A 17230-nucleotide genomic window follows, 5' to 3' on the forward strand; every position below is an offset into this window, starting at 1 on the left:
ATCAAAATTTTTTCTCTTAGGCCGATATGTTTCACTCAGTGTAGAGCTTTATCAAGTTATACTACACTCAGTGTAGAGCTTTATCAAGTTATACTACACTCAGTGTAGAGCTTTATCAAGTTATGTTACACTCAGTGTAGAGCTTTATCAAGTTATGTTACACTCAGTGTAGAGCTTTATCAAGTTATGTTACACTCAGTGTAGAGCTTTATCAAGTTATGTTACACTCAGTGTAGAGGTTTATCAAGTTATGTTTCACTCAGTGTAGAGCTTTATCAAGTTATGTTACACTCAGTGTAGAGCTTTATCAAGTTATGTTCCACTCAGTGTAGAGCTTTATCAAGTTATGTTACACTCAGTGTAGAGCTTTATCAAGTTATGTTACACTCAGTGTAGAGCTTTATCAAGTTATGTTACACTCAGTGTAGAGCTTTATCAAGTTATGTTACACTCAGTGTAGAGCTTTATCAAGTTATGTTCCATTCAGTGTAGAGCTTTATCAAGTTATGTTACACTCAGTGTAGAGCTTTATCAAGTTATGTTACACTCAGTGTAGAGCTTTATCAAGTTATGTTACACTCAGTGTAGAGCTTTATCAAGTTATGTTACACTCAGCGTAGAGCTTTATCAAGTTATGTTACACTCAGTGTAGAGCTTTATCAAGTTATGTTACACTCAGTGTAGAGCTTTATCAAGTTATGTTTCACTCAGTGTAGAGCTTTATCAAGTTATGTTTCACTCAGTGTAGAGCTTTATAAAGTTATGTTACACTCAGTGTAGAGCTTTATCAAGTTATGTTTCACTCAGTGTAGAGCTTTATCAAGTTATGTTACACTCAGTGTAGAGCTTTATCAAGTTATGTTACACTCAGTATAGAGCTTTATCAAGTTATGTTACACTCAGTGTAGAGCTTTATCAAGTTATGTTACACTCAGTGTAGAGCTTTATCAAGTTATGTTCCACTCAGTGTAGAGCTTTATCAAGTTATGTTACACTCAGTGTAGAGCTTTATCAAGTTATGTTACACTCAGTGTAGAGCTTTATTATGTTTCGCTCAGTGTAGATCTTTATCAAGTTATGTTAAACTCAGTGTAGAGCTTTATCAAGTTATGTTACACTCAGTGTAGAGCTTTATCAAGTTATGTTACACTCAGTGTAGAGCTTTATCAAGTTATGTTACACTCAGTGTAGAGCTTTATCAAGTTATGCTACACTCAGTGTAGAGCTTTATCAAGTTATGTTACGCTCAGTGTAGATCTTTATCAAGTTATGTTACACTCAGTGTAGAGCTTTATCAAGTTATGTTACACTCAGTGTAGATCTTTATCAAGTTATGTTACACTCAGTGTAGAGCTTTATGAAGTTATGTTACACTCAGTGTAGAGCTTTATTAAGTTATGTTACACTCAGTGTAGAGCTTTATCAAGTTTTGTTACACTCAGTGTAGAGCTTTATTAAGTTATGTTACACTCAGTGTAGAGCTTCATCAAGTTATGTTCCACTCAGTGTAGAGCTTTATCAAGTTATGTTTCGCTCAGTGTAGAGCTTTATCAAGTTATGTTACACTCTGTGTAGAGCTTTATGAAGTTATGTTACACTCAGTGTAGAGCTTTATTAAGTTATGTTACACTCAGTGTAGAGCTTTATCCAGTTATGTTTCACTCCGTGTAGAGCTTTATAAAGATATGTTACACTCAGTGTAGAGCTTCATCAAGTTATGTTACACTCAGTGTAGAGCTTTATCAAGTTATGTTACACTCAGTGTAGAGCTTTATCAAGTTATGTTACACTCAGTGTAGAGCTTGATCAAGTTATGTTTCACTCAGTGAAGAGCTTTATCAAGTTATGTTACACTCAGTGTAGAGCTTTATCAAGTTATGTTACACTCAGTGTAGAGCTTTATCAAGTTATGTTTCACTCAGTGTAGAGCTTTATCAAGTTATGTTACACTCAGTGTAGAGCTTTATCAAGTCATGTTACACTCAGTGTAGAGCTTTATCAAGTTATGTTACACTCAGTGTAGAGCTTTATCAAGTTATGTTACACTCAGTGTAGAGCTTTATCAAGTTATGTTTCACTCAGTGTAGAGCTTTATCAAGTTATGTTCCACTCAGTGTAGAGCTTTATCAAGTTATGTTACACTCAGTGTAGAGCTTTATCAAGTTATGTTTCACTCAGTGTAGAGCTTTATCAAGTTATGTTTCACTCAGTGTAGAGCCTTATCAAGTTATGTTACACTCAGTGTAGAGCTTTATCAAGTTATGTTTCACTCAGTGTAGAGCTTTATCATGTTATGTTTCACTCAGTGTAGAGCTTTATCATGTTATGTTACACTCAGTGTAGAGCTTTATCAAGTTATGTTTCACTCAGTGTAGAGCTTTATCATGTTATGTTACACTCAGTGTAGAGCTTTATCAAGTTATGTTTCACTCAGTGTAGAGCCTTATCAAGTTATGTTACACTCAGTGTAGAGCTTTATCAAGTTATGTTACACTCAGTGTAGAGCTTTATCAAGTTATGTTTCACTCAGTGTAGAGCTTTATCAAGTTATGTTACACTCAGTGTAGAGCTTTATCAAGTTATGTTACACTCTGTGTAGAGCTTTATCAAGTTATGTTACACTAAGTGTAGAGCTTTATCAAGTTATGTTACACTCAGTGTAGGGCTTTATCAAGTTATGTTACACTCAGTGTAGAGCTTTATCAAGTTATGTTACACTCAGTGTAGAGCTTTATCAAGTTATGTTACACTCTGTGTAGAGCTTTATCAAGTTATGTTACACTCAGTGTAGAGCTTTATCAAGTTATGTTACACTCAGTGTAGAGCTTTATCAAGTTATGATACACTCAGTGTAGAGCTTTATCAAGTTATGTTTCACTCAGTGTAGAGCTTTATCAAGTTATGTTACACTCAGTGTAGAGCTTTATCAAGTTATGTTACACTCAGTGTAGAGCTTTATCAAGTTATGTTACACTCAGTGTAGAGCTTTATCAAGTTATGTTACACTCAGTGTAGAGCTTTATCAAGTTATGTTACACTCAGTGTAGAGCTTTATCAAGTTATGTTCCACTCAGTGTAGAGCTTTATCAAGTTATGTTACACTCAGTGTAGAGCTTTATCAAGTTATGTTACACTCAGTGTAGAGCTTTATCAAGTTATGTTACACTCAGTGTAGATCTTTATCAAGTTATGTTACACTCAGTGTAGAGCTTTATCAAGTTATGTTCCACTCAGTGTAGAGCTTTATCAAGTTATGTTACGCTCAGTGTAGAGCTTTATCAAGTTATGTTCCACTCAGTGTAGAGCTTTATCAAGTTATGTTACACTCAGTGTAGAGCTTTATCAAGTTATGTTCCACTCAGTGTAGAGCTTTATCAAGTTATGTTACACTCAGTGTAGAGCTTTATCAAGTTATGTTACACTCAGTGTAGAGCTTTATCAAGTTATGTTCCATTCAGTGTAGAGCTTTATCAAGTTATGTTACACTCAGTGTAGAGCTTTATCAAGTTATGTTACACTCAGTGTAGAGCTTTATCAAGTTATGTTTCACTCAGTGTAGAGCTTTATCAAGTTATGTTGCACTCAGTGTAGAGCTTTATCAAGTTATGTTACACTCAGTGTAGAGCTTTATCAAGTTATGTTACACTCAGTGTAGAGCTTTATCAAGTTATGTTACACTCAGTGTAGAGCTTTATCAAGTTATGTTCCACTCAGTGTAGAGCTTTATCAAGTTATGTTCCACTCAGTGTAGAGCTTTATCAAGTTATGTTACACTCAGTGTAGAGCTTTATCAAGTTATGTTACACTCAGTGTAGAGCTTTATCAAGTTATGTTCCACTCAGTGTAGAGCTTTATCAAGTTATGTTACACTCAGTGTAGAGCTTTATCAAGTTATGTTACACTCAGTGTAGAGCTTTATCAAGTTATGTTACACTCAGTGTAGAGCTTTATCAAGTTATGTTACACTCAGTGTAGAGCTTTATCAAGTTATGTTACACTCAGTGTAGAGCTTTATCAAGTTATGTTCCACTCAGTGTAGAGCTTTATCAAGTTATGTTACACTCAGTGTAGAGCTTTATCAAGTTATGTTCCACTCAGTTTAGAGCTTTATCAAGTTATGTTACACTCAGTGTAGAGCTTTATCAAGTTATGTTACACTCAGTGTAGAGCTTTATCAAGTTATGTTCCACTCAGTGTAGAGCTTTATCAAGTTATGTTACACTCAGTGTAGAGCTTTATCAAGTTATGTTCCACTCAGTGTAGAGCTTTATCAAGTTATGTTACACTCAGTGTAGAGCTTTATCAAGTTATGTTCCACTCAGTGTAGAGCTTTATCAAGTTATGTTACACTCAGTGTAGAGCTTTATCAAGTTATGTTCCACTCAGTGTAGAGCTTTATCAAGTTATGTTACACTCAGTGTAGAGCTTTATCAAGTTATGTTCCACTCAGTTTAGAGCTTTATCAAGTTATGTTACACTCAGTGTAGAGCTTTATCAAGTTATGTTACACTCAGTGTAGAGCTTTATCAAGTTATGTTCCACTCAGTGTAGAGCTTTATCAAGTTATGTTACACTCAGTGTAGAGCTTTATCAAGTTATGTTCCACTCAGTGTAGAGCTTTATCAAGTTATGTTACACTCAGTGTAGAGCTTTATCAAGTTATGTTCCACTCAGTGTAGAGCTTTATCAAGTTATGTTACACTCAGTGTAGAGCTTTATCAAGTTATGTTACACTCAGTGTAGAGCTTTATCAAGTTATGTTACACTCAGTGTAGAGCTTTATCAAGTTATGTTACACTCAGTGTAGAGCTTTATCAAGTTATGTTACACTCAGTGTAGAGCTTTATCAAGTTATGTTCCACTCAGTGTAGAGCTTTATCAAGTTATGTTACACTCAGTGTAGAGCTTTATCAAGTTATGTTACACTCAGTGTAGAGCTTTATCAAGTTATGTTTCACTCAGTGTAGAGCTTTATCAAGTTATGTTTCACTCAGTGTAGAGCTTTATCAAGTTATGTTACACTCAGTGTAGAGCTTTATCAAGTTATGTTTCACTCAGTGTAGAGCTTTATCAAGTTGTGTTACACTCAGTGTAGAGCTTTAAGTTATGTTACACTCAGTGTAGAGCTTTAAGTTATGTTACACTCAGTGTAGAGCTTTATCAAGTTATGTTACACTCAGTGTAGAGCTTTAAGTTATGTTACACTCAGTGTAGAGCTTTATCAAGTTATGTTACACTCAGTGTAGAGCTTTAAGTTATGTTACACTCAGTGTAGAGCTTTAAGTTATGTTACACTCAGTGTAGAGCTTTAAGTTATGTTACACTCAGTGTAGAGCTTTAAGTTATGTTACACTCAGTGTAGAGCTTTAAGTTATGTTACACTCACCTCTCAGTGTATATACACTGAGATACAACTCACACCGTGCTTGTACTCTAACACCTTGTTCTTCGACCCTGTTTACGTTCTTTCACCCTGTTTACGTTCTCTCTCCCTGTTTACGTTCTCTCACCCTGTTCACGTTCAATCACCGTGTTGACGTTCTCTCACCCTGTTCACTTTCTCTCACCCTGTTTACGTTCTTTCACGCTGTTCACGTTCTCTCACTCTTCACGTTCTCTCACCCTGTTCACGTTCTCTCACCCTGTTCACGTTCTATCACTCTGTTCACGTTCTCTCACCCTGTTCACGTTCTCTCACGCTATTCACGCTCTCTCACCTTGTTCACGTTCTCTCACCCTGTTCACGTTCTCTCACGCTATTCACGCTCTCTCACCTTGTTCACGTTCTCTCACCTTGTTCACGTTTTCTCACCCTGTTCATGCTGTCTCACCCTGTTCACATTCTCTCACTCGTTTCACGTTCTCTCACCCTGTTCACGTTCTGTCACCCTGTTCACTTTCTCTCACCCTGCTCACGGTCTCTCACCCTGTTCACGTTCTCTCACCCTGTTCACGTTCTATAACCCTTTTCACGTTCTATCACTCTGTTCACGTTCTCTCACCCTGTTCACATTCTCTCATCTTGTTCACATTCTCTCACCCTGTTCACGGTCTCTCACCCTGTTCACATTCTCTCACCCTGTTCACGCTCTCTCACCCTGTTCACGTTCTCTCACCCTGTTCACGTTCTATAACCCTGTTCACGTTCTATTACTCTGTTCACGTTCTCTCTCCATGTTCACGTTCTCTACCCCTGTTCACCTTCTCTCACCCTGTTCACGATCTCTCACCCTGTTCACGTTCTCTCAGCCTGTTCACGTTCTCTCACCCTGTTCACGTTCTCTCACCCTGTTCACGTTTTCTCACCCTGTACACGCTCTCTCACCCTGTTCACGTTCTCTCACCCTGTTTACGTTCTCTCACCCTGTTCACGTTCTCTCACCCTGTTCACGTTCTCTCACCCTGTTCACGTTCTCTCGCCCTGCTCACGTTCTCTCTGTTCACGCTCTCTCACCCTGTTCACGTTCTTTCACCCTGTTCACGTTCTTTCCCCCTGTTCACGTTCTCTCACCCAGTTCACGTTCTCTCATCCTCTTCACTTTCTATCACCCTGTTCACGTTCTTTCACCCTGTTCACGCTCTCTCACCCTGTTCACTTTCTCTCACCCTGTTCACGTTCTCTCACCCTGTTCACGTTCTCTCACCCTGTTCACGTTCTCTCAACCTGTTCACGTTCTCTCACTCTTCACTTTCTCTCACCCTGTTCACGTTCACTCACCCTGTTCACTTTCTCTCACTCTGTTCACGTTCTCTCACCCTGTTCACGTTCTCTCACCCTGTTCACGTTCTCTCACCCTGTTCACGTTCTCTCACCCTGTTCACGCTCTATCACCCTGCTCACGTTCTCTCACTCATCACGTTCTCTCACTCTTCACGTTCTCTCACGGTGTTCACGTTCTCTCACCCTATTCACGTTCTCTCACCCTGTTCACGCTCTATCGCCCTGTTCACGTTCTCTCACCCTGTTCACGCTCTATCACCCTGCTCACGTTCTCTCACTCATCACGTTCTCTCACTCTTCACGTTCTCTCACGGTGTTCACATTTTCTCACCCTGTTCACGTTCTCTCACCCTGTTCATGCTCTATCGCCCTGTTCACGTTCTCTCACTCTTCACGCTCTCTCACCCTGTTCACGTTCTATCACCCTGTTCACACTGTCTCACCCTGTTCTCGTTCTCTCACCCTGTTCACGTTCTCTCACCCTGTTCACGTTCTATCACCCTGTTCACGTTTTGTCACCCTGTTCACGCTCTCTCACCCTGTTCACGTTCTCCCACCCTGTTTACGTTCTCTCACCCTGTTCACATTCTCTCACCCTGTTCACGTTCTCTCACCCTGTTCACGTTCTCTCAACTTGTTCACGTTCTCTCACTCTTCACCTTCTCTCACCGTGTTCACGTTCACTCACCTTGTTCACATTCTCTCACCTTGTTCACGTTCTCTCACCCTGCTCACGTTCTCTCACCCTGTTCACGTTCTATTACCCTGTTCACGTTCTCTCACCCTGTTCACGTTCTCTCTCCCTGTTCACTTTCTCTCACCCTGCTCACGTTCTCTCACCCTGTTCACATTCTCTCACCTTGTTCACGTTCTCTCACCCTGCTCACGTTCTCTCACCCTGTTCACGTTCTATTACCCTGTTCACGTTCTCTCACCCTGTTCACGTTCTCTCTCCCTGTTCACTTTCTCTCACCCTATCCACGTTCTCTCTCCCTGTTCACGTTCTCTCACTCTTTTCACGCTCTCTCACCCTGTTCTCATTCTCTCACCCTGTTCACGTTCTCTCACCCTCTTCACGTTCTCTCACCCTGTTCACGTTCTCTCACCCTGTTCACATTCTCTCACCCTGTTCACGTTCTCTCACCCTGTTCACGTTCTCTCACCCTGTTCACGTTCTCTCACCCTCTTCACGCTCTCTCACCCTGTTCACATTCTCTCACCCTGTTCACGTTCTCTCACCCTGTTCACGTTCTCTCACCCTGTTCACGTTCTCTCACCCTCTTCACGCTCTCTCACCCTGTTCACATTCTCTCACCCTGGTCTCATTCTCTCACCCTGTTCATGTTCTCTCACCTTATTCACGTTCTCTCACCCTGTTCCTGTTCTCACACCCTGTTCGCATTCTCTCACCCTGTTCACGGTCTCTCACCCTGTTCACGCTCTCTCACCCTGTTCACGCTATCTCACCCTGTTCACGTTCTCTCACACTGTTTACGTTCTCTCACCCTGTTCACGTTCTCTCACCCTGTTCACGTTTTCTCACCCTGCTCACGCTCTCTCACCCTGTTTACGTTCTCTCACCCTGTTTACGTTCTCTCACCCTGTTTACGTTCTCTCTCCTTGTTCACGCTGTCTCACCCTGTTTACGTTCTCTCACCCTGTTTACGTTCTCTCACCCTGTTTACGTTCTCTCTCCTTGTTCACGCTGTCTCACCCTGTTTACGTTCTCTCACCCTGTTTACGTTCTGTCACCCTATTTACGTTCTCTCTCCCTGGTCACGCTATCTCACCCCGTTCACGTTCTCTCACACTGTTCACGTTCTCTCACCCTGTACACGTTCGATCACCCTGTTCGCGCTTTCTAACCCTGCTCACGCTCTCTCACCCTGCTTACGTTCTCTCACCCTGTTTACGTTCTCTCTCCCTGCTCACGTTCTCTCTGTTCACGCTCTCTCACCCTGTTCACGTTCTTTCACCCTGTTCACGTTCTTTCCCCTGTTCACGTTCTCTCACCCAGTTCACGTTCTCTCACCCTGTTCACTTTCTATCACCCTGTTCACGTTCTCTCACCCTGATCACGTTCTCCCACCCTGTTCACGTTCTTTCACCCTGTTCACGTTCTTTCCCCTGTTCACGTTCTGTCACCCTGTTCACATTCTCTCACCATGTTCACGTTCTCTCACCCTGTTCACGTTCTCTCACCCTGTTCACGTTCTATTACCCTGTTCACGTTCTCTCACCCTGTTCACGTTCTCTCTCCCTGTTCACGTTCTCTCACCCTGCTCACGCTCTCTCACCCTGTTCACGTTCTCTCACCCTGTTCATGTTCCATCACCCTGTTAACGTTCTCTCACCCTGTTCACGTTCTCTCACCCTATCCACGTTCTCTCACCCTGTTCACTTTCTCTCACCCTTTTCACGCTCTCTCACCCTGTTCACATTCTCTCACCCTGTACACATTCTCTCACCCTGTTCATGTTTTATCACCCTATTCACGTTCTCTCACCCTGTTCACGTTCTCTCACCCTCTTCACGCTCCCTAACCCTGTTCACGTTCTCTCACCCTGTTCACGTTCTATAACCCTGTTCACGTCCTATCACTCTGTTCACGTTCTCTCACCCTATTCACGTTCTCTCTCCATGTTCACGTTCTCTCACCCTGTTCACGTTCTCTCACCCTGTTCACGTTCTCTCCCCCTGTTCACGTTCTCTCACCCTGTTCACGCTCTCTCACCCTGTTCACACTGTCTCACCCTGTTCACGTTCTCTCACCCTGTTTATGTTCTCTCACCCTGTTCACGTTCTATCACCCTGTTCACGTTTTCTCACCCTGTTCACGCTCTCTCACCCTGTTCACGTTCTCTCACCGTGTTTACGTTCTCTCACCCTGTTCACTTTCTCTCACCCTGTTCACGTTCTCTCACCCTGTTCACGTTCTCTCGCCCTGCTCACGTTCTCTCTGTTCACGCTCTCTCACCCTGTTCACGTTCTTTCACACTGTTAACGTTCTTTCCCGCTGTTCAGTTTCTCTCTCCCTGTTCACTTTCTATCACCCTGTTCACGCTCTCTCACCCTGTTCACGTTTCTCACCATGTTCACGTTCTCTCAACTTGTTCACGTTCTCTCACCCTGTTCACGTTCTCTCACCCTGCTCACGTTCTCTCACCCTGTTCACGTTCTCTCACCCTGTTCACGTTTTCTCACCTTGTTCACGTTCTCTCACTCTGTTCACGTTCTCTCACCCTGTTCACGTTCTCTCACCCGGCTCACGTTCTCTCACCCTGTTCACGTTTTCTCACCTTGTTCACGTTCTCTCACCCTGTTCACGTTCTCTCACCCTGCTCACGTTCTCTCACCCTGTTCACGTTCTCTCACCCTGTTCATGTTCCATCACCCTGTTCACGTTCTCTCACCCTGTTCACGTTCTCTCACCCTATCCACGTTCTCTCACCCTGTTCACGTTCTCTCACCCTGTTCACTTTTCTCACACTGTTCATGTTCTATCACCCTGTTCACGTTCTCTCACCCTGTTCACATTCTCTCACACTGTTCATGTTCTATCACCCTGTTCACGTTCTCTCACCCTGTTCACGCTCTCTCACCCTATTCACGTTCTCTCACCCTGTTCACGTTCTCTCACCCTCTTCACGCTCTCTCACCCTGTTCACGTTCTCTCACCCTGTTCACGTTCTCTCACCCTGTTCACTTTTCTCACCCTGTTCACAGTCTTTCACCCTGTTCACGTTCTCTAACCCTGTTCACTTTCTCTCACCCTGTTCACCCTCTCTCACCCTGTTCACGTTCTCGCACCCTGTTCACCTTCTCTCACTTTGTTCACGCTCTCTCACCCTGTTCACGTTCTCTCACCCTGTTCACTTTCTCTCACCCTGTTCACCCTCTCTCACCCTGTTCACGTTCTCGCACCCTGTTCACCTTCTCTCACTTTGTTCACGTTCTCTGACCTTGTTCACACTCTCTCACCCTGTTCACATTCTCTCACCCTGTTCACGTTCTATCCCCCTGTTCACGTTCTTTCAACCTGTTCATGTTCTATCACCCTGTTCACGTTCTCTCACTCTTCACGTTCTCTCACCCTGTTCACATTCTCTCACACTGTTCACATTCTCTCACCCTGTTCACTTTCTATCACCCTGTTCACGCTCTCTCACTCTGTGCACGTTCTCTCACCCTGATCACGTTTTATCTCCCTGTTCACGTTCTCTCACCTTGTATACGTTCTATCACCCTGTTCACGTTCTCTCACTCTTCTCGTTCTCTCACCGTGTTCACGTTCTCTCACCCTGTTCACATTCTCTCACCGTGTTCACGTTCTCTCAAACTGTTCACGTTCTTTCACCCTGTTCACGTTGTATCACCTTGTTCACGTTCTTTCACCCTATTCACGTTCTCTCACCCTGTTCACGTTCTCTAACCCTGTTCACGTTATCTCACTCTTCACGTTCTCTCACCGTGTTCACGTTCTCTCACCCTGTTCACATTCTCTCACCCTATTCACGTTCTCTCACCATGTTCACTTTCTCTCACCCTGATCACGTTATCTCACCCTGTTCACTTTCTCTCACCCTGTTCACACTCTCGGACAGTGTTCACGTTCTCTCACCCTGTTCAGCTTCTCTCAATTTGTTCACGCTCTCTCACCCTGTTCACGTTCTCTCACCCTGTTCACATTCTCTCACCCTGTTCACGTTCTTTCACCCTGTTCACGTTCTATCACCCTGTTCACGCTCTCTCACCTTGTTCATGTTCTATCACCCTGTTCACGTTCCATGACCCTGTTCACGCTCTCTCACACTTTTCACGTTCTCTCACCTTGTTCACGCTCTCTCACGCTGTTCACGTTCTCTCACCCTGATCACTTTCTATCACCCTGTTCACGTTCTCTCACCCTGTTCACGTTCTCTCACCCTGATCACGTTCTGTCACCCTGTTCACGTTCTCTCACCCTGTTCACGTTCTATCACCGTGTTCACGTTCTCTCACTCTTCACGTTCTCTCACCGTGTTCACGTTCTCTCACCTTGTTCACATTCTCTCACCCTGTCCACGTTCTCTCACCGTGTTCACGTTCTCTCACCCTGTCCACGTTCTCTCACCGTGTTCACGTTCTCTCACCCTGTCCACGTTCTCTCACCCTGTTCACGTTCTATCACCGTGTTCACGTTCTCTCACTCTTCACGTTCTCTCACCGTGTTCACGTTCTCTCACCCTGTTCACATTCTCTCACTCTGTTCACGTTCTCTCACCGTGTTCACATTCTCTCACCCTGTTCACGTTCTCTCACCGTGTTCACATTCTCTCACCCTGTTCACGTTCTCTCACCCTGTTCACATTCTCTCACTTTGTTCACATTCTCTTAAGCTGTTCACGTTCTCTCAGCCTGTTCACGTTCTCTCACCCTGTTCACGTTCTATCACCGTGTTCACGTTCTCTCAGTCTTCACGTTCTCTCATCGTGTTCACGTTCTCTCACCCTGTTCACATTCTCTCACCCTGTTCACGTTCTCTCACCGTGTTCACATTCTCTCACCCTGTTCACGTTCTCTCACCGTGTTCACATTCTCTCACCCTGTTCACGTTCTCTCACCCTGTTCACATTCTCTCACCCTGTTCACGTTCTCTCAACGTGTTCACGTTCTCTCAACGTGTTCACATTCTCTCAACGTGTTCACATTCTCTCAACGTGTTCACATTCTCTTACTTTGTTCACATTCTCTTAAGCTGTTCACGTTCTCTCACCCTGTTCACGTTCTATCTCCCTGTTCACGTTCTATCACCTTGTTCACGTTCTTTCACCCTATTCACGTTCTCTCACCCTGTTCACGTTCTCTCACCCTGTTCACGTTCTCTCACCCTGTTCACGTTCTCTCACCCTGTCCACCTCTAATCATGTTCACGTTCTTTCACCCTATTCACGTTCTCTCACCCTGTTCACGTTCTCTCACCCTGTTCACGTTCTCTCACCCTGTCCACCTCTAATCATGTTCACGTTCTTTCACCCTATTCACGTTCTCTCACCCTGTTCACGTTCTCTCACGCTGTTCACATTCTCTCTTCCTGTTTACATTCTGTCACCCTGTTCACATTCTCTCACCCTGTTCAAGTTCTCTCACCCTGTTCACTTTCTCTCACTCTGATCACACCCTCTCACCCTGTTCACGTTCTCTCACTCTGTTCACTTTCTCTCACCCTGTTCACACTCTCTCACCCTGTTCACGTTCTCTCACCCTGTTCACCTTCTCTCAATTTGTTCACGCTCTCTCACCCTGTTCACGTTCTCTCACCCTATTCACGTTCTCTCACCCTGTTCACGTTCTCTCACCCTGTTCACGTTCCATCACCCTGTTCACGCTCTCTCACCCTTTTCACGTTCTCTGACCTTGTTCACGCTCTCTCACCCTGTTCACGGTCTCTCACCCTGTTCACGTTCTATCACCCTGTTCACGTTCTCTCACCCTGTTCATGTTCTATCACCCTGTTCACGTTCTCTCACTCCTCACGTTCTCTCACCGTGTTCAAGTTCTCTCACCCTGTTCACATGCTCTCACCTTGTTCACCTTCTCTCACCCTGTTCACTCTCTCTCACCCTATTCACGTTCTCTCAACGTGTTCACGTTCTCTCACCCTGTTCACGCTCTCTCACCCTGTTCACGTTCTCTCACCCTATTCACGTTCTCTCACCCTGTTCACGTTCTCTCACCCTGTTCACGTTCCATGACCCTGTTCACGCTCTCTCACCGTTTTCACGTTCTCTCACCTTGTTCACGCTCTCTCACGCTGTTCACGTTCTCTCACCCTGATCACGATCTATCACCCTGTTCACGTTCTCTCACCCTGTTCACGTTCTCTCTCCCTGTTCACGTTCTCTCACCCTGTTCACGTTCTATCACCCTGTTCACCTTCTCGCACCCTGTTCACCTTCTCTCACCCTGTTCACGCTCTCTCACGCTGTTCACGTTCTCTCACCCTGATCACGATCTATCACCCTGTTCACGTTCTCTCACCGAGTTCACCTTCTCTCACCCTGTTCACATTCTCTCACCCTGTTCACGTTCTATCACCCTGTTCACGTTCTCTCACCCTGTTCACCTTCTCTCACCCTATTCACGCTCTCTCACCCTGTTAACGCTCTTTCACCCTGTTCACGTTCTCTCACCCTGTTCACGCTCTCTCACCCTGTTAACGTTCTCTCACCCTGTTCATGTTCTCTCTCCCTGTTCACGTTCTCTCACCCTGTTCACGCTCTCTCTCCCTGTTAACGTTCTCTCACCCTGTTCACGTTATCTCACCCTGTTCACGCTCTCTCAGCCTGTTCACGTTCTCTCACCCTGTTCACGTTCTATCACCCATTTCACGTTCTATCACCTTGTTCACGTTCTCTCACCCTATTCACGTTCTCTCACCTTCTTCACGTTCTCTCACCCTGTTCACGTTCTGTAACCCTGTTCACTTTCTCTCACCCTGTTAACGATCTCTCACCCTGTTCAGGTTCCGTCACCCTGTTCACATTCTCTCAACCTGTTCACATTCTCTCACCCTGTTCACATTCTCTCACCCTGTTCACCTTCTCACTCCCTGTTCACATTCTCTCACCCTTTTCACGTTCTCTCACCCTATTCACGTTCTCTCACCCTTTTAATGTTCTCTCACCGTATTCACATTCTCTCACCCTTTTCACGTTCTATCACCCTGTTCACGTTCACACACCCTGTTCACATTTTCTTTCCCTGTTCACATTCTCTCACCCCGTTCACGTTCTATCACCCTGTTCACGCTCTCTCACCCTTTTCACGTTCTCTGACCTTGTTCACGCTCTCTCACCCTGTTCACGGTCTCTCACCCTGTTCACGTTCTAACACCCAGTTCACGTTCTCTCACCCTGTTCATGTTCTATCACCCTGTTCACGTTCTCTCACTCCTCACGTTCTCTCACCTTGTTCACGTTCTCTCACCCTGTTCACTTTCTCTCACCTTGTTCACATTCTCTCACCCTGTTCACGCTCTCTCACCCTGTTCACGTTCTCTCACCCTGTTCACGTTCTCTCACCCTGTTCACGTTCCGTGACCCTGTTCACGCTCTCTCACCCTTTTCACGTTCTCTCACCCTGATCACGTTCTATCACCCTGTTCACGTTTCTCACCCTGTTCACGTTCTCTCACCCTGTTCACGTTCCATGACCCTGTTCACGCTCTCTCATCCTGTTCACGTTCTCTCACCCTGATCACGCTCTCTCACCCTGTTCACGTTCTCTCACCCTGTTCACGTTCTCTCACCCTGTTCACTTTCCATGACCCTGTTCACGCTCTCTCACCCTGTTCACCTTCTTTCCCTGTTCACGTTATCTCACCCTGTTCACGTTCTCTCACCCTGTTCACGTTCTATCACCCTGTTCACGTTCTATCACCGTGTTCACGTTCTATCACCCTGTTCACGCTCTCTCACTCTGATCACGTTCTATCACCGTGTTCACGTTCTATCACCCTGTTCACGTTCTCTCACCCTGTTCACGTTCTCTCACCCTGTTCACGCTCTCTCACCCTGTTCACCTTCTCTCACCCTTTTCACGTTCTCTCACCCTGATCACGTTCTATCACCCTGTTCACGTTCTCTCACCCTGTTCACGCTCACTCACCCTGTTCACGTTCTACCACCCTGTTCACGTTCTCTCACCCTGTTCACGCTCACTCACCCTGTTCACGTTCTATCACCCTGTTCACGCTCTCTCACTCTGATCACGTTCTATCACCTTATTCACGTTCTCTCACCCTGTTCACGCTCACTCACCCTGTTCACGTTCTATCACCCTGTTCACGCTCTCTCACTCTGATCACGTTCTATCACCTTATTCACGTTCTCTCACCCTGTTCACGCTCACTCACCCTGTTCACGTTCTATCACCCTGTTCACGCTCTCTCACTCTGATCACGTTCTATCACCTTATTCACATTCTCTCACTCTGTTCACGCTCTCTCACACTCTTCACGTTCTCTCACCCTGTTCACGTTCTCTCACCCTGTTCACGCTCTCTCAGCCTGTTCACGTTCTATCACCCTGTTCAAGTTCTATCACCCTGTTCACGTTCTATCACCTTGTTCACGTTCTCTCACCCTATTCACGTTCTCTCATTTTGTTCACGTTCTCTCACCCTGTTCACGTTCTCTAACCCTGTTCACCTTCTCTCACCCTGTTCACGATCTCTCATCCTGTTCAGGTTCTGTCACCCTGTTCACATTCTCTCAACCTGTTCACATTCTCTCACCCTGTTCACATTCTCTCACCCTATTTACGTTCTCTCACCCTGTTCACGTTCTTTCACACTGTTCACGCTCTCTCACCCTGTTCACCTTCTCACTCTCTGTTCACATTCTCTTTCCATGTTCACATTCTCTTACCCTTTTCACGTTCTCTCACCCTATTTACGTTCTGTCACCCTTTTAATGTTCTCTCACCGTTTTCACATTCTCTCACCCTGTTCACTTTCTCTCACCCTGTTCACTTTCTCTCACCCTGTTCACTTTCTCTCACCATGTTCACACTATCTCACCCTGTTCACGTTCTCTCACTTTGTTCACCTTCTCTCACCCTGTTCACGCTCTCTCACCCTGTTCACGTTCTCTCACCCTTTTCACGCTCTCTCTCCGTGTTCACGTTCTCTCACCCTATTCACGTTCTCTCACCCTGTTCACGCTCTCTCTCCGTGTTCACGTTCTCTCACCCTATTCACGTTCTCTCACCCTGTTCACGCTCTCTCTCCGTGTTCACGTTCTCTCACCCTTTTCACGCTCTCTCTCCGTGTTCACGTTCTCTCACCCTGTTCACGTTCTCTCACCCTGTTCACGCTCTCTCTCCGTGTTCACGTTCTCTCACCCTATTCACGTTCTCTCACCCTGTTCACATTCTCTCACCCTGTTCACCTTCTCTCACTCTGTTCACGCTTTCTCACCCTGTTCACGTTTCTCACCCTATTCACGTTCTCTCACCCTGTTCACGTTCTCTCACCCTCTTCACGCTTGCTCATCCTGTTCACGTTCTCTCACCCTGGTCACGTTATCTCACCCTGTTCACGTTCTCTCACCCTGTTCACGTTCTATCACCGTGTTCACGTTCTATCACCCTGTTCACGTTCTCTCACCCTGTTCACGTTCTCTCACCCTGTTCACGCTCTCTCACCCTGTTCACGCTCTCTCACCCTGTTCACGTTCTCTCACCCTGATCACGTTCTATCACCCTGTTCACGTTCTCTCACCCTGTTCACGTTCTCTCACCCTGATCACGTTCTATCACCCTGTTCACGTTCTCTCACCCTGTTCACGTTCTCTCACCCTCTTCACGCTTGCTCATCCTGTTCACGTACTCTCACCCTGGTCACGTTATCTCACCCTGTTCACGTTCTCTCACCCTGTTCACCTTCTATCACCGTGTTCACGTTCTATCACCCTGTTCACGTTCTCTCACCCTGTTCACGTTCTCTCACCCTGTTCACGCTCTCTCA

This window comes from Cherax quadricarinatus, unplaced genomic scaffold (genome assembly GCF_038502225.1).
Source record: "Cherax quadricarinatus isolate ZL_2023a unplaced genomic scaffold, ASM3850222v1 Contig262, whole genome shotgun sequence".
Taxonomy (NCBI): Eukaryota; Metazoa; Arthropoda; class Malacostraca; order Decapoda; family Parastacidae; genus Cherax; species Cherax quadricarinatus.